Here is an 18,790-nt window from a genome sequence, read left to right as displayed (position 1 = left end):
TGGTTTCCTGGCTACTTTCTTAATCAAAGACAGGCATCATTACAAAGTATTGACCCTAAATTACTTTAATTCGGCATTGAAGAATATTGTCTGTTGGAATATTTACATTAGGGAGAGCATTTACTAAGTTTTCTAAGATGAGATTTATTGGTAACCTACATCCTTGACTTCCAGAGATCCTGCGTAAATCACTTTATTATCAAGAGTCTTCATATATAGTCATTGTTGATAGATTTTAGTTATTGATACTTTTCTTTGCAAGACTATCAAGTCAAGACCTCTGCCTTGTTAGTCATCTACCACAAAGTATGGATGTGATAGACTGAATAATGCCCCACCCCAACGATATATACTTGGTAAACTCTGGAACCTGGTAATGTGATCAATAATGGCAAAGACGACTTTGAAAATATGATTAAGTTAATAATTTTGAGATGGGAAGATTACCCTAAATTGCCCAGGTGGGTCCTAAATATAATCACACAAGTCTTTATAAGTGTGAGACAAATAGGCCTAAATAAGAAGAAAGTTATGTGACCACAGAAGCTAGGGGAGAAAAGGCAATGAGAAGGATTTCCATCCTTTGGCCTCTGAAAAGAACCAGCACTGCCAACACCTTGGTTTAATCCATAAAATTCCTTTTAGACTTCTGACTCCCAGAACTCTATGAAAATACATTTCTATGAGAATACATTTGTGTTGTTCTAAGCTACATAGTGTATTGTAGTTTGTTATACCAGCAAACTACTACAAATAATTTTATTTTTGTCTCCCTTGAGCATGGGAAATAAGAGGCAGGTGCTTTTCATTGTGGTGCTTATGATACATTTTCATTGCCAAATGCAGTAGAAAATAGGGTATTTGGCTCATAGTAGTAGGAATAATAATTTGTTTTAATAAATAATAAGAGCAGATGACTTTCTGTGTAATATTGCTTTTTTAAAATGGTTTCATGAGATTGACCAGCCCTATCTACAAATGTAAGGTTTAAAGAGGGATAATTCCTCATTTTATTTAATAGTTGGAAAATCCTGCAGGTTTTTTTGTTTGTTTGTTTTTTACTGAGAACAGTAATAAATGGCTTATCTCTCTTCTTCACTTTTGGCTTAGAGTCATGGGAAGGTGTTCCTTTCATGTCAACCAATATTTATTAAATACTCATTCTATGTGAGGCACATCTTGCCACTTGATCTTCTATAAATATGCTCCCTGCCATTCCTTTGACCTCATTTGTAACAGGACATTCCCCAGTACACCAAGAAAACTGTTAATTAATTCTCATTAATGCTTACCAATCCCGACTTCTCAGCACTCTTCTCATTGTACATAATGAATAGATAAGACAAAAGTATGAAACACAAGGCATTTGTCTGTCTAACATTAATATTTCAGACCAAGACTTTGAGCTCAGAATATCTTAACTTTTACATTCAGCTTGGCCTTGGCTTTTTGCAGTCATCAACAATAAATAATTGAAATAGAAAAAGAATAGGTGTATGTTTTCATTTGCAAAGAAATTTCTAGTTCTCTGTGAATTAGTTTAACTTAAAATCAGGAATATAATAAAACACATTCAACTTCCTAGAGCTGACAAGTTTTACGTATTAGGCTGACAGAAATATGAAGCTCTTAAATCTTTTGAATTTTATTTCTCAAATAGAAGAGTTATAGAGAGAAAAGTTGGGAGAAGAGAATGAGGAGATCTGATAATTTTCAGCAGTCTACTTCTTTGTAATATGCCAGTTGTTGAATATGGATTTGTAATTCATCAACTTTCAGAAATGACCAAAATGAGGACTTGTTGAAAATCTTTATGATTTGAAAATGAAACATTACATGTAAGCCGTGTTATTTCATGCCACTTTGAGAGGAGCACTTGCATTTTAAATCAGGTGAATTGTGTATGAGTAGAACATAAAGTTGCATAAATTAGAATGCCCTCAGTTTATACCCTTCCCAAAAAGCTATTTAACAGACTATTTTTATATTTTAACTAGAGGCCCAATGCATGAAATTTGTGCAAGGGGCCCGGCCCTCACAGCCGTGGCTTTGTTCAGAGGTCGTTTCGCTGTCTGGTCTAATTAGCATATTATACTTTTATTATTATAGATAACTAAAATAACAAGAGGTCTTGAAACATGAGAATTTTATAACTGGTCCAGAAGCTAAGCAATGTCAACAAGGCCCCAGATTTCTCATTTATTTATTTGTTTACATGTCATGATCCTCAACTTACTACTAGTAATTTGTTCTAAGCTTTGGATCCTCATTGTATTATGAGAGTGACTGAAGACCTATGCATATGCTGCCTTCATCCAATTGTGTACAAAATCAGAGAAGAAGGGGTGGGCTCACTTGTCCTTCAGGGTCATAATTTTTATAAAGGAGAAAAAAATTTTAAGAATTCTTCCCAAACTTATATATATATATGAGAAGAAGTGAGACCTTAGTGTTTTCAGCTTTTTTGTGAAAGATTGCTTCTTTTTTGCTATAAAGTAAAAGGGAGCAGATTACTGATTGGGAGGCAACTAACAGTTTCTGCTACAGTGTACTCACCCACTCATCTTGATAGCAGTAAGCTCATCTGATTTGCTTACTACTATATCCACAGAGTGTACATTTAGGTCTTGCATACACATATTTTATATGTACATTGATTATCAGGGCAGTAGATAGTATATACTGATATATTTAGCCCTAAAGAGTATTTGACCACAGAAATTTACCCATGTTTCTTTAAAACTCAGCACACACCTTTGGCTGGTTGTTCAACGGTTAGAGCACCTGCCCAATTCCTTTCCAAGCACAATAAATACCAACAGATGCACTGGTTTCTTTAGGTTCTAAATGCTTCTATTTTCAGTCCACATAAAAATAAATATAGCCCTAACTGGTTGGGCTCAGTGGATAGAGCGTCAGCCTGTGGACTCAAGAGTCCCAGGTTCGATTCCAGTCAAGGGCATGTACCTTGGTTGCGGGCACACCCCCAGTAGGGAGTGTGCAGGAGGCAACTGATCAATGTTTCTCTCTCATCGATGTTTCTAACTCTCTATCCCTCTCCCTTCCTCTCTGTAAAAAATCAATGAAATATTTAAAAATTATATATATATATATATATATATATATATATATATATATAGTGTGAGACATCTGTTTCTCCTGAGCATACTGCAAGTTCAACATTTGTTTCTGATCAGACCTCACCTTGGGTTTTAAATGATAGATTAGAAACCATGGTCTGCAGTAGAGTCAAATTTGATCATGTTGGAAGTATTACGAGGTACAAACCACATCAAGTAGCTTTCACCTCTATTAAAGTATAGAACAATTACACTAGTGTTGCTATTCTAGACATAATTTTTCAAATGTATGATAGAAATAAGAGTGAAGGAAACATACTGAAATTTTACTCATTATATAATTTTTTAAATGCCTTGTTTTTCATATTTACCTTAATGGTGATGTCAACTATTATTTCAGAAAACAGCAAGTTATTGTCTTCCTTTTAATACTTTTTGGCAAAAAAAAAAAAAAAATTGTTTAGATGTTCTCCTTTGTGGTGGCAGGAGACCTTTCAGAGACATATTTGTGAATTGACTTGATTTATTTGACTTCCTATTGTTATCGGTGGAAGTGGGGCATCCCTTTCCGCACTAAGTGCTAGAGGTGGGGTCCTTACCGTATCTCAAGAAAAAGAACTTTCTGAGACTCACACAGGATGATGAGTAATTTTTACTTGTGTGGAATTACATCTGTGGGTTTCCAAAGTCCCATTTCTCTTAATTCAGTCCTGGAATAAATGCAAGTGGTGATGCAGGAGAGCTAAAAGCAAAGAACAGCGTCCGGAGTTTCTGTTCCATGTTGGCATTGGGTTCAGTTCAGTAGCAGGCGAGTTGCAGTCCATTAGTCCATTGTGTGGAGTCCAAGAGAGCCCATAGCCAAGAGAGCCAAGAGAGCGACCTCCTTTGTTTAGGGGATTCAATATCTTAAATCTTCCAACTCTTGCAGTGGCCATGCCTACTCTGGCCAATGACCTATTCCCAGGTGTGACTGAAACACAAGTACATTCCCTATTTTACCAGACTTTACTGGGCATGTGTCTATTCTCCTCCGTTGTTCACTCCCTTTCCTCAGGGATCTGTGGGGAATGGACTGGGGCAACCTGGGAAGTATAAAGCATTAGCTTCCTGGAAAAGCTGCACAAATGACATATACCTTGTGGCCTTCCCTTTGCTCTTTTCCTGTTATTAATAACTAGGCTAATTCCAATGGTATCACTATCATTGCTGTTACTATGGAGTTTGTTAACTACCTATGCATAATAAAAGAGAAGCCAATTACTTTCAAATGTAATTGCATAGAAAGCTGCTAAAACAGACAAATTTAGAGAATTATGAAAAAAATAGTAGCCCTGCACATGAATCCATGCCCCAGGTGCTCACCAGTAGCTTGCTGCCTCCCTCCAGTAGCTCTCAGCCCGCTGCCCCCCCTCCTGTAGCTCCCTCCGCCCCCCCTGCTCCCCCTCATACCTTGCTGCCCTGCCCCCTCCTGTAGCTCTCTGCTGCCCGCTTGTTAGCTTGCTGCCCCACCCTCCTGCTGATCCGTGATCTGGTCATTACGTGGTTGGTCGTTATGCTTCACAGCGAAATGACCATTTGCATATTACATCTTTATTATATAGGATGAGATTTCTCGAGGGTGGGGGTTAGGGGGAGAGATCAACCAAAGGACTTGCATGCATGCATATAAGCCTAACCAATGGACACATGAGTGGGGGTGGGGGCAATGGGGGGATAAGGACACATATGTAATACCTTAATCAATAAAGAAAAAAATTATAAAAAATTACATATATCCAAACTGTATGTTAAAACTTATGAAAGATCCTCTGAAATTAAACATATGATATAGAAACTTTAAAAAAGGCACAAAATACTTTTAAAAAATATAGAGTAGTTTCTTCTATGAAAACAAAAAAAAATGAGATTTCTCTATAGTTTTCGAAAAGGAATGTGCAGCTTGTGAACGCAAGAGCAGAATCCCTAAGTACTACACCCTGGGAGGCAACACTTCCACTTCAATTATTGTCCCTAATGTGTCTCTTACAGAAAAATTTCAGGTATCTTAGTCTCTACCTACCATTGTTGTTTGAACTGAACAAAGCCCATTTAAGAAACAAGTATAATCAAGGTATTACATAAATTTTCAACAACATAGAACCTTCACATTAGAAGAGTCCTGTAACACATTTGATTCCAATCTCTAGCACGATATTGACTAACCTCCCTGACAGCATTGCCCCGATTGCAGATATTCAGTGGTTAAGGTTTTGCAACATTCCAATGTAGGTTTTTCCTTCTTACAAAATTGTGAACACTTGTGAATTGGATTCTCACTGCCAATTATGGCTGATTTTTTACATGCCAGGCTCATATCTCTAATGTAAGCTTCCCAGTAGTCTTCCTTTTTGGGTTCCTTCTTTATGCTATGACTCTCTCTGCCCTTCCTATTCTCTGAGTCCACTCTTCTAAGATCCCTCCAGAAAGGAAATTTGAGTTCAAGATGTAATTAATGTGAAGTCCCAGGAATATTGTGATTTTATCCAAGGATGGAACTCAATTTATTGCTAATGGTGAAATAAACTGGAGAGGTGAAGTGGGCTATAATATTTGAATAGGTAACAAAAACATTTCAGTACTCTAAACTCATGCTACTTAGCCAGAAGCCAAAATTTAGTCATCAACACACATTTTTTCGTTTTCTTCCCTATTGTGTAATCTCTTTTGTCAAAGTCATAATGAGCATATCTTCCCATCCTGCCCCCAACCATTGCTACTCTGCCTATATAAATAGAAATCTGATAATTCCTTGAAGCTGAAAAACTCCATATAGGATATATTAGGTGATGTGTGGAAACTCTATGAACATGTTTAGGGCAAAATCTTTTTGCTTAACCAGTGCTTCTTGCAACAAGTCAGATAAGCCACACAGCACCGTTAAGAAACACCTACTATGGAGCCTAGGCGTGCATTTGCTGCAAGTAAAACAAAACAAAGCACTTCTAAAAAAGGCTAGTTTCGAATTTTGAATCATCTCCATCTAAAGGTTCTTACTTATATCAGACCTGAGCATTAGCTAGTAAATATTTTGTCCAGTTTTTCTTCCTTAATACATTGAGATGGTAAGAAGAATATAGAGTTGCAGTCAAGAGATCAGGGTTCTTTTTATTGATTTCAGAGAGGAAGGGAGAGGGAGAGAGAGATAGAAACATCAATGATGAGAGAAAATCATTGGTTATCTGCCTCCTGCACACCCCTTACTGGAGATCGAGCCTGAAACCAGGCATGTGCCCTGACCAGAAATTGAATCGTGACTTCCTGACTCATGGGTCAACACTCAACCACTGAGCCACACCAGTCAGGCGAAGTGAGGGTTCTTTATTAACTCTTTCACTTAACTGGAAATTGAGCTAAAGGAGTCACTTAGCCTCACTACATATCAAATTCTCTGTCAGAAAACTATGAATAAGATGAATACACACACTTCAACGTTATGTAACAGATCAAAAGAGATTAATATGCAAATTAATTTTACAGAATATTTTATACACATTCCATTATCAAAGAATTGATTTTTTTTCCAGAGAAAATTGTATTTCTCAAGGTCATAAGAGGTCACTTTTTTCAGTCTAAACAATTGTTTTCTTGGTGCCATTCAAGAAATACATCACATACTGTTTACTCTGACCTTCAGACATTATAGTCAGAGGGATGTGTAAAACTGCATTCCTGGCCCTTTTTTCTCCCTTAAGTTATAGAGCCACCTCATAAACCAAGGGCAAAGCAGTTCATCCCCTTCATTTCAAGCAAATATATTTATTTTATTCACTTATAAATGAATGAAAAAGTGAGAACATTCTAGAGAGAAAACAGTTCATTTTTTTTAGTATTTATACAGTAATCAAGGACTAAGAGCATAATGACTTTTCAGAAATGAAATTATTGGGATATGTATGTTTATAAAATTTTTACACAATTTTTTTATTAAAGAAAATAAGTTGATATAGCGACCAAGAACTAAATGCGTTTTCTTCACATAATTGCCAATGACCATTATCTGGAGATAGAGATATGAAAGATTACATTCCCTTTTCAACTGCCTTTAACATATTGTTTGTGGGAATAATAGATGGAAATTGTAGTCTTAATTAGACATATAAGAAGCTTTTCCTACTAATTTGATTTTATTTTTGGTTCTATCTTGGTCAAATATGATATGCCAATATACAGATAATTTATTCATTAAAATCTGTAAAAATTTCTAAAGGAATATTAACTATAGCTACCTGGATTTCTTTTTGTTTCAGATTGAACAGAAAGGATATACTAATTATTCCATCATGCCCCCTTTCTGTATATATTCAATTTATTTTTACTTTTAGATACATTGTTAATAATGGTGATGTTAAAATTCCATTTTTACTTACTTGAGCCCTATTATTTGCATGTTGCTTGGGTTTTAACATTACATTAGTCTGTAAAAGTCCAGTAGCAATCAAGCAGTCTTTGGGATTGTCCAATTCTACTCTTTTAAAAATAATACCGGGCTTTACTAAATGAGGATGTTCTCATTGGTGTTTCATAAATTTTAACATGTGTAGGATCACCTGTGTATCATTTTAAAAGGATGTTCTGACTCAGTATGTCTTGGGTGGTCTTGAGATTCTGCATTTTATTTATTTATTAAATTTTGTTTTATTGCTTAAAGTATTACAAAGAGTATTACATATGTCTCCTTTTTCCCCCCCTTGATATTCCCCCGGCCTCCCCTACCCCCCTCCCAGTGTTTTGCATTTTAATTGAGCCCCTAGAGAGTGCTGACTATGAAGGTCTGTGGGCCACACTTTAAATTGTAAGGTTCTAGGCATTTAATATATTTGCTATGAAAAGTTTTTGAGGGTGTTTTTTTTCCCCTTAATTTTAAAAATCTAAAATCAGCCCTTTCCAGGTAGCTCAGTTGGATACAGCATTGCCACAATATGTCAAGGTTGAGGGTTCTATTCCTGGTAAGAATCAACCAATGAAAGAATGCACAAACAGGTGGAACAACAAATTGGTGTTTTTATCTCTTTCTCTCTTTCTTTCCTTCTCTCCCAAATCAATAAAAAAAATTTTAAAAATTCTATAGACATCGTGTGGTAGAAAGAACCAGCATTTGAAATCAGTTGATCTGAGTTCTCTTTCACTTAACTTACTAGTATTTTATTTGCATACGGACCTCTGAAAGAGGGTATTGAATATCCATCTCTCCCCATTCCTACCCACCCCCCCATCACAGCTGACATTTTGCAGCACACATCAAAAAGACAAAGTTGGATGACACATTGCTCTGCCCTCAGTCCGGTAAGGGAGACAGGCTAGTTTACAGTTATTTTGAATACAACATGGCAAGTGTTTTATAAGCACTTCACCTACCACTCTTGGGGCAATGATCAGTTGAGGGGAGGCTCAAAGATCAATAAACCTTGGGGCAAGCTTCATGGAAGAGTGATATAGTGTTTAGATAATGAAGGCACTGCACCAAAGACTATATATGCTTGCTAGGTACTCAGTAAATATTTGTAAAAAGGAAGGAAAGAGTCAATGAGCAAATGAGAAATGTTGTCTTTATTGAGAACACAGTCTAGTCATAGGTAGGGCAGTTTGGACATGCATCACTATTTAATAAATCATAGAATGTGCTAGAATGTATAGTGCATGTGGAAGAAAGGAAGAGGAGAAATTGGGAAGACGGGATGTGTCAGATCATGAGGAGTATTGATGGTGTTATTAATAATTTTTAGAGAAAAGTATCAATATTTTTATAAATAGTGCTTCTCTTTGTTGGTGAGGAAAGGTTCAAGCTCCTGCTGCTCTGTATATGGAGATCAGCTTCCCTCTCTGATTTGTTCTTCTCCTCCCATTGGGCCTGGATTGCTTATCTTTCCAGCCAGCGAGGCAGATACCAGCAACAATTTAATACCATGCAGGTACTTCTGACTGATCAGGAGGCTCACAGGTTCTGGTTCCAGTTGTTTTTTACTTCTTTTGACTTTAAGGTAAATAAAGGACAAAAGGTGAGATAAAAGAGATATTATACTCAGAAAATAAATCCCCCCAAAACACATCACAATCTAATATTTTCATATTTCATTTTAATAAGTAATTTAATGAGACTGGAAAGTGTATTGCTATTTAATGGGGTATAAAACTTTTCTCATTTAAAGTCATCTCCCAGACTGTAAAAGAAGCGGCAGACTCGAATATGCTGAGTAAAAAAAAAAACAACAACAACAAGAACAAAAATAAACGGGGACGGGGGAGCTTTTGGATTTGTCTTACCTATTTTGGGCATTTATTGAGCCTGTGTTTTATTCAGAACTGGACTCACCATCTTCATCTCCACCCATATAAGGGGCAGGATTTTGCAGCATTTAACATCAGACACTCTGGATACTGACCTCTGTCAATTTCATTTTAGATTTGGAGAAGAGTAAACATGTCTCTTTTTTCTCATCTATAAAATGAGAATAAAGTGAGTTTCTGCATCATACAATTATTTTGAGAATCTAATGAGCTGATACAAGTAAATCATCATCTTATGATAGTATCTGGCAAGTACTGACTGCACCAATATTAGCTATTACTATTCCAACATGTTTTAAAATTATATTCTTTTGATTATAATATTGATAACCAAGTGTTTTGAGCTCTAAAAGAAACTTGGGTGAAATCCAGGCTCTTCCTACTCTTAGCTGAATTGCATAACCTCTCTGAGCTATTTTCCCAACTGCAAAATATAAATCATCACTACACTATAGAAATGGTGTGTGTACAGATAGAGGGTGTGAATCAGCCACCTAGTAGGCTCTTGGCAAATGCTGGTTGCCTTCATGTATTTTTGATATATATGCAGACAGAAATAGAAGGGTAAACTCATCCCCCTTTTTCATGGCAAGCCTGAGAGAGGACTGAGAGGAACTGTTGTATTTAGATAAGAGGGACATAAGTGGAATCCACAGAGTATATCTCACTGGGCACACGTATCCTCTCATTACCTCAAGGAAAATGTAGAAAGTCAATTTCTTCCCAGCATTCATATATAAAGGTGCTGTGGCACCCTGAGGTGTTGGCTCTCAATGCATTATATTCATAACCCTACCAAGCTTCTCTCATACCATAGTTGTGTTTTACACTTCTTAATGCTAATAAGGATTTTCCAAAACAGCATAGGATTTTCATTCATAATTTTACACATTGTATCATTTCTGATTTTGAAGTTGTACCTGGTTAGTCTCTCTGTTGAGATAAAAGTATCTTGAGTCCAAACTCTAATTGCACAAACATAAAAAAGAAAAACTAGTCTTCAAGTTAGAGCTAATCGGCTGGGGTTAAGCAGAAATTAATGCATTCAACCGATGTTTCTCAAACAACTTCTATGTGTCACACTGTATTAGATGCAGTTTATATAGCAATAAATAATTCAAATGTAGCATTTCCTATAGGGAGGTCATGGTTGTTTCAGATAGGCGGAGATTTTTGGGTATTGCCTAATGTTCAGTGTTTCAAAGCACCATCATTTAAGAAAAAAATTCATTTATTAATTTATTTATTCAACCATCCATTCATTCACTTACTCATTTAGAAATCAGTTGTATTGAGGTATAATTTTCATTCAATAAAATTTATTTTAATCTTTACACACACACACATTTATACTCTGTAACTGTCAACATGATCAGATATTAACATTGCTTTAATTTGAAAAAGTTACTGTGGCCCTTTTGCAGTCCATCTCCTCTCCCTACTCCAAACCAATGGAGATTATTATGGATAGACCCAGAGTTAGTGCCCATTATGCTCATATCCATATTCATGCAAAGTTTTGATTTCACTGCACTGCTATAGAAAGCAATGAGTGCCAATTCTCTTTAAATCTGTGCAGTTGAAATCCTATGTTCTTTGCAAGCTGGAAACCACATTGTAGTATTAATTTCCAGATGCCACTGGCAAGAAACACATTCCCCTAAATAGACTCCTAGTTTCCATTTCCAGAGATTAGCGATATAATTGGATGTCAAAACACATCCTTTCTGCATCTTTCTCCATCCCTCCATGCTGTTTTCATAATAGGAAAACCTAAAAGCAATGAGGCAGGTGATCTTACTTATCTAATTCTGGAACTCAAAAAGCCTACCATAAGAGGCAGAGAAATGTTGCCAACATGACTGCACATTTATTTATAACCACAGAGAAAAGTGATTGTAAAATAATCCTTCTAAATACTGTTCTACATCTTCACATTTTCTGTGTCAGTTCAGGCTCTGCATTTCTGAATTATTGGCAGGTCTCCCTGACTTCAGTCTTTCCTTCTCCAAGCTATCTTCCACACTGTCAAAAGAAGGGTTGTCTGTTTAAGTTTTGAATTTGCCCATTATTCCACTTCTAAATCCATCATTACCTATCCATTTCTTATAGGACCATATCTAACCTCCTCAGTATGGCTTGCAAGGCTCATCCATTCAGTCTCATCAGCATTAAATACTGAACCATTGAAGACTTGCATTTCTTATAGTTTCCCATTTCTTATATCTACTTTTTCTTCCACTAACGAGTCTTTTCAGCCTTTCTTCACTTGATTGATTATTAATAATGTTTTAATTGCCTGCAGAGCGCATCATCCTTAAGGCCTGCCTCTCCCCTTGGGCATAACCCATTATACCTGGGCTGGCAGTGAGGATGACCACAAATTTCTTCTAAAATGACACCCCAGCTCTATAAGTCAGCATGCCTGGGAAGGTAGCATCTGGTCTTCTTAGCTTGGCCTTCCTTATAACCTCCACCTTATGGGTGACTGGAGTAGGAGGTTGCGGGGGGGAGGGGGAGGCTGGGGGGGACGGTGATCAGTCCTTAACATCCTTGCCTTTTCATACGCAGAACAGAGGATTCACGAACAACCCTAGGTGAAATGAGAAACGCTGTTTGCCTGACCCTGATTGGGTGAAACCATAGCCATGGAGCTTAGGGGAGAAGGAACCCTATCTTCTTGGCTTCACTATCCTCAGGTAGAATACTCAGAGTAAAGTTCCCATCACACAGAACTGGGTAGGATTAGGAGGGAGTGGTTACTATTCTTAACAAGATTTAGTAGGTTTTTCTAATGAATATTTATTCCTGTTCTGTATGTCCTTAGGACAATTTCCAGTGATTTTTAATGACTTAAAAATAATTTTAGCCAGCTAAATGATTGTTTCACTGAAGAAAATGTCACTGAGCTCCTTACACTGCTATTCTGTAAAACTTGCCCAATTATTACTCAATTTTAAAACTAGAATTCTGGTGCTGTCTCTTCCCAGCAACCTTTCTTGATTCCCTAAGTTGAGGTATGAGACCATCCTCTCTTCCTACATTATATTGACAGTGTCTTTTTATGTCTCTATTCTCCTATAGTTCTAATTTTTTCAAGTTCTTCCCTAGCTATCTATCTCATCAACCCTTACTTCGTCTCCAAAACGCAATTAAAGTCCATACTCATTTGCAATCTCTCCTCTGTTTTCACTTTTGAGTCTAGAAACATTCTCCTTTGCTTTGTAAGTACCCTATGTGTATCTCTGTTTTAGTGCTGACTATACTACATTTAAACTGTATATTTTTTCACCTCAATAGTGTCTATAAACTCCTCACTTACAGGCCAGCACTAGACACATAGTAAATATTTATGAGTTTATTCAACAGGTGCATATTGAGAGTAAATTATGTGCCAAATACTTTTCAAGGTATTGGGAATACAAAGGTATACACTAATACATGCTATACGTGTCCTTATGTAGCAAATGACCTAGATAAAAGAGCTTTTAAGCAAATAGTTAAACAAATGAATTTAAGAAATGAGATGTACTGAGATAAATCTCTACATAATATTCAGAGAGCTAGTAATGTCAATGAGATACTTAGAAGTATGATGAGAAAAGTGATGAGGAAGGGGCAACTGAGATGAAATAAAAGAGCAGATGCTGTCTAAGTAGGCAGAGAGCTTCAGTGGGGGAAGAGTTGAAAGCAGAGGGATATGCACATCAAGCACCCAGTGCAGAGTGAGACCAGAGATTCAGGATCTGAGTGCTTCCTGTGGCTGGAAGATACAGCATAAAGGAGAGCTGGAGTTAGCAGGATAGATAATACTCAGATAATGTGGGGCCAGTAGGGTATGTTCAGGATTTTGGATGTTATTCTAGAAGAGTGGTTAGCAAATAATAGCCAAGTCCTACCTGTTATCTGACTTGTATTTTTATGCCATGCAGGCTAGAACTGGATTTTGAATTTTTAAATTATTATTATTTTTTAATCTAAAGAATATTTTAGGATGTGTCAAAATCATTTGAAACTCTATTTGTTTCAAAGAAAAAGAAAAAAAAAAAAAAGCAAGACCAACAAAACTCCAGTATTGGAATACAGCCATTCTCATTTGTGCATGTACCATCTATGCCTACATTTGTGTTACAGGTACAGAGCTAAGCAGTTGTTATTCAGACCAGATGGCCCACAAAACTATCTGGCCCTTTATAGAAAAAAAAAATGTTTTTGAACTCTAGGCCTATAGTAATGGGTGGTACTGAAATGTTTTAATCAAAATATTTAAAGAGGGCATAATCACATAGCTATGTTTTGTTTTTGGAGGGAACGCAATTTAGAAGAAGGAATATGGGTTGGAAGGTATGCTAGAAGGCCCCAAGACCACCCCTGGATTGCATGATTTTTTAGGAAGACTCATGGGACTCATCATTCAGTCATATTCATGACTATGATTTTATTACAGCAAAGATATACAAAGCAAAATCAAGTAAAGGGGAAAAGGACATGGAGCAAAGTCCAGAGGATACAGAACTCTAGATTCCAGGAGTCCAGGCTCAGTAAAGCCACACAGACATGCTTAATTTCTTTACCAACATGTTCTGACAATATGTATGAAATATTTTCTGCTAGAGAAGTTTGTCTGAACCTAGGAGTCTGGGGTTTTTATTAGGTTTTTATTGATGACAAAGCTCTTTGTCCCATCTCTGGGTGAACCTCACATTACTATGACTTCAAATTTTCCCTAGAGTTTGTCCTAACCTGTCATTGCCAAATTCTATGTCTTTTGGTTCTACTTTTAAATTCAAGTGAAAATAACAAAATAAGTCTCTTGGGAAATCGGCTACAGAAATATATTTAAAAATCTCTACAAAAATGCATTAAAATAAGTTTAATGGAAAAAATACACATTTGGAGTAGTCAGAAATTGGACAAAGTGGTATGTAAATGTTTCCATACCTGCTGTTTTCAACAAAATTCACTTCATGGAATAAAAAGTTTGTAAAGGATGTTCGGTAAAAGCATCCAGAGCAGCTGCTGTGCTTTGGCACTCACAAAATTAAACCAGTGGCTCCATCCAGCATTCAAATGGCAGGAAGATTTGCACAAAGAGATGGGATCATGACATTGAAGCAGATTCACATAGCAAAAAAAAAAAAAAAGTACCTATTCAAAATATTTATCACTGACTTAATTCTGACATCTACAAAATTTTGTGCTGCATTGTATTCACCATCCCTCAGCACTCTTGTCAGTAATGTTAATAAACCATCAATTCTCATTCCTGCTAGAAGGAAGTGCAGCCACTGCCTGTCATGTCAATTAACTGCCAGGAAAGAGATTTACATGACAGACTGGAAGGGCTCCTAGAGGAGCTTTCTTTGGACTGTTAAAATGAGGACTCAAAATCCTCAAATTTCAACTAGGTAGAGAGTTCTGGTAAACAGTGCTCTTCAGACACAAGTGAGGAAAAAACAACTGAGTGCTCTGGAGAAAAGAAACCTGTTAGTATACACTGTGTAGCATCAGCATCAAATGTCCTCCTTTATTCAGTCAGTTTTTATTATTCATCCGCTAGGTGTCTGGCACTATTCTAACAATTATCTATTCAATGGTTAGCAAAATGGAAGCAATCAGACTGCAAGTGAGCCTATTGTCTGTGAGACGTTAGGAATCAAATAGATGAGTGGATAGATCACAATTGTAATCAGCGGGTATTGAATTTAACCATATGCATTAATACAGGCATGCAAATTGTTCAAATATTAAAGCACTTCTATATTAACTGGCAAATAACCATTTCCTTCATCCTGGCCCTTTTCCTGTAACCCCTTCTCTCTCCCTGTTACTTAGCTGCCATTCATTAATAAATGGTGAACATTCTGTCATAGCACAATGGCTCTGCCATAACACCCTGACAACCTTGCACATCTCCACATAGGTCGCAAAGGTAAGGCTAAAAAATAAATAAATAAATAAATAAATAAATAAATAAATAAATAAATAAAAACACAAAGGTAAGGCTAACCCAGCCTTGGGCAAACTACGGCCCGCGGGCCGAATCCGTCCCGTTTGAAATGAATAAAACTAAAAAAAAAAAAAACCGTACCCTTTTATGTAATGATGTTTACTTTGAATTTATATTAGTTCACACAAACACTCCATCCATGCTTTTGTTCCGGCCCTCCGGTCCAGTTTAAGAACCCATTGTGGCCCTCGAGTCAAAAAGTTTGCCCACCCCTGGAACCTGTGGTTAAACTCAAGTCTTGGTAGAATTCCCTGTTATTCCCCATGGAACATAGATGAGTAGGTAGTCTTGTTAGAAGCTGTTGTTCTAGGCCATTCTATCTCCCTATCTCACAGGAGGCTCCATGAAACAGTTTCCTATCTGCCTTCCTAATTCCAGAGAGGCATGGCACTTTCCCTTTTACACCTTTCTCCTCCTTTGGGTACAGTTATCTATAATAATAAAAGTGTAATATGCTAATTAGACTAGACATCCTTCAAGACAAAGCCACAATGGGTGGGGCTGCAGCAGAGGCCCTGGCTGTGGCAGCAGTGGGCTGGGGCCTGGGCCAAGGCCCTTGCACAAATTTTGTGCATGGGGCTGCTAGTAGGCTATAAAACCATTTTGCTCCAGTTAGAGTTGGATTCACAATGGCAGAGAGACATCCCCTCTAGTGTTATCTGTCTTATGTCATCCCTGGTTTGATTTCATCTAGTGATAGCAGAGATATGGACTGCCAACACCAGGCTGATCTTCCTTATGCCTCCATGTGCATAATAAACTGTCCAACGGGATGTGGGCTCATATCTCTTTCCTGGATGAACTTTTTGGGAGTGTGGCAAACCTGCCCAGGAGCTGCTACATACTGCTGCTTAGGGACCACTTGACTGCCTGACCCTTGTGGAGCAGGGAACTCCCAGGACCCGGCTCCAACTTTCAGGCCACAGACAGATTTCATTACTTCATGTCCATAACATAGCGATTACTTTCTGTTTTAAATATCACAAGTGGAGTAAGTAATAGAAAGAAAAAATTAAGTATTTCACAATATAATTTAGCAAGAAGGCTGGAATTCTATTTGCAGTTCAGAAATGGATCTCTATGAGAATTAGCATTTCAACTGGAGTCTAAAAGGTGTGTAGGAATGGGCCAGGGGCATAGGGTAGCAGGAAATTTTTCATGATTCGAGGCAGAATGAACTGGTACAGCTGAAGACTCAGAAGCATGCAAGAACATGCCTCATTCCATGAACCATATGGAAGGCCAGTGAGACATTATGTAATGCACTTGGATTAAAATATCTCATGTTCTCTTCTGAAAGTGTGCCTAGGTTTTGATTTAGACTTTCTTAAGGAAAGCTTCAAGAGACTTTATGCTAGTAAATGATCACATAGTAAATATTTTAGTCTTTGCAAATTATATGGTTTCTATGCATTCTACTCAAATCCAGCATGTTTGCACAAAAATAACTAGATAATACATAAATACACATGTACATGCATACATACATGCATTAAAGGTACTTGTGTTCCATAAAATTTTATTTAAAAAATACATAGTTTGTCAGATTTGGCCTTTGGGTTGTAGTTTGCCAGCTACTCCTTTAGTGCATGGCTATTAATCTAAAGATGCCTGTGGTGTTAATAAGGTTTATAGATGCCTGTAGAATGCCAACATGCTTTATACATTGATCGACCTCTAGTGTTTTTGTTTTGCTCTGAGCCATAAAACAGTTGCTCTGTGATTAGCCTTGTGTAATATCTTGTCCTGTTTATATGCAGCCCAATTCTTACAAGAACATCTCCCCAAACTGACTTTTGGAAGCCTTGGCCCTGCTCACCTCACTCTCCTCAGCTGCCTTGCTCTGCATACTGCAGCCATTTAATCCACCCAAATTCTCATCTCTGCCTCCAGAGCTCAGAGCAACTGCAGTGATCTGCTTGGAACACAGCATTTGGCACCTCAGTCAGGAAACTGTTCTGTGGATGAAAGCAGATGTAGTCACGGGTCTCACCACGGGAGTTTCCCATACTTCAGATTTCACAGCCTGGCATAATTAGCTCAGAGTTGCTTAGTGGGAGGAGGACTTGTCCAATATCAGTTACTTGTGTCATGTCTACAAGCAGAAGTTTTGAATCTTTTATATATTTATTGTTTCATTTGAAACACAATATTTAAGAAAAATTTTAAACATAAGTATAGTTGTTATTCAAACAACTATTGGTTGTATTAATTTCAGGTGCACAACACAGTGATTTGACATTTCTGCACCTCACAATGTGATCATGCCACTAACTCCAGTAAACATCTGTCATCTTGTAAACCTATCACAGTATTATTGACGATTGAGTCTTTTCTTTTTAAATTACAAAAAAATAAACACTTCACAAAAATCTTGTTAATAAAAAGTGAATTTATGTATTCATAGTAACTAAAATTACAGTGTTCATTTGAGTTCAGATATGACTTAATCAAGACATTTTCAAAGTCACCAGATTCTGTTATACATTTATTTGCTATTTTCTTTTTCTCAATATTTTTTATTGATTTTTAGAATGAGGAAGGGAGAGATATAGAGAAATAGAAACAGCGATGAGAGAGAAACATCATTGATTGGTTACCTCCTGCATGCCCTCTATTGGGGATGGAGCCCGCAACCCAAGCATGTGCCCTGACCAGGAATCAAACTGATTACCTCTTGGTTCATGGGTTGATACTCAAACACTAAGCCACACCAGCCAGGCTACTATTTTCTATGTCTTGTTTTACTTCTATAGGACAGTTTTAAACTCATGTTGTTCTCTTTTATTCTAGGAATAATGCCTATTTGAGCTTAGGCTTAAACATCCTCATATTATATTACCAAGAGAATGAAAAAAATATAATTTTTATTCACTCAGGTGAAGAAGAGAGACAGCTTTCATTCCAGGAGTTACCAATAAATATTTCCTTGTTTTCTATTTTGACATTAATTAGATGCCTAACCCCAAGGACTAGAGAGTTATGATAGAGTAATTGTTTTAAAAAATTACATCCCTGTTTCTGGGATCTGTCCTAAAATGCATGGCTGAGAAAGGGTATGAGGCAGTTTCTTCCAAAGTCTAGGTGTTTTGGAGGGGAGAAAGGGAATCAATATTAAGCACATAAGGAATTATCTGCAATATATTTTCCTTAAATAGCTACAAGTGCTATATGCAAATGCACGTGATGGCAATATGATAGTTACAAAAATTTAAATTTGAGGAAAATTACATACGTCTACTCTTATTTCCCAATAAAAAAAGGCTCATTGAACTTTCTGACTTTGATATATTGAAATTTACTTTTAATAGCAGTTACAATCAGATGTTATGCTAAGCTATTCCTATGTAATTTGAGATCTAAATTTAGTTCATCT

General features: G+C 36.9%; 1 protein-coding gene across 4 annotated transcripts in view; it reads left to right on the top strand.

The window, feature by feature from the left end:
- LUZP2 (leucine zipper protein 2) overlaps nt 1-18,790 on the top strand; it is a 309,639-nt gene that overhangs the window by 250,421 nt on the left and 40,428 nt on the right. The window lies entirely within an intron of this gene.

Source organism: Myotis yumanensis, unplaced genomic scaffold, assembly GCF_028538775.1.
Source record: "Myotis yumanensis isolate MYYU_CA2020_CCGP unplaced genomic scaffold, mMyoYum1.0.hap1 SCAF_10, whole genome shotgun sequence".
Taxonomy (NCBI): domain Eukaryota; kingdom Metazoa; phylum Chordata; class Mammalia; order Chiroptera; family Vespertilionidae; genus Myotis; species Myotis yumanensis.
This window is presented reverse-complemented; position numbering and strand designations above follow the sequence as displayed.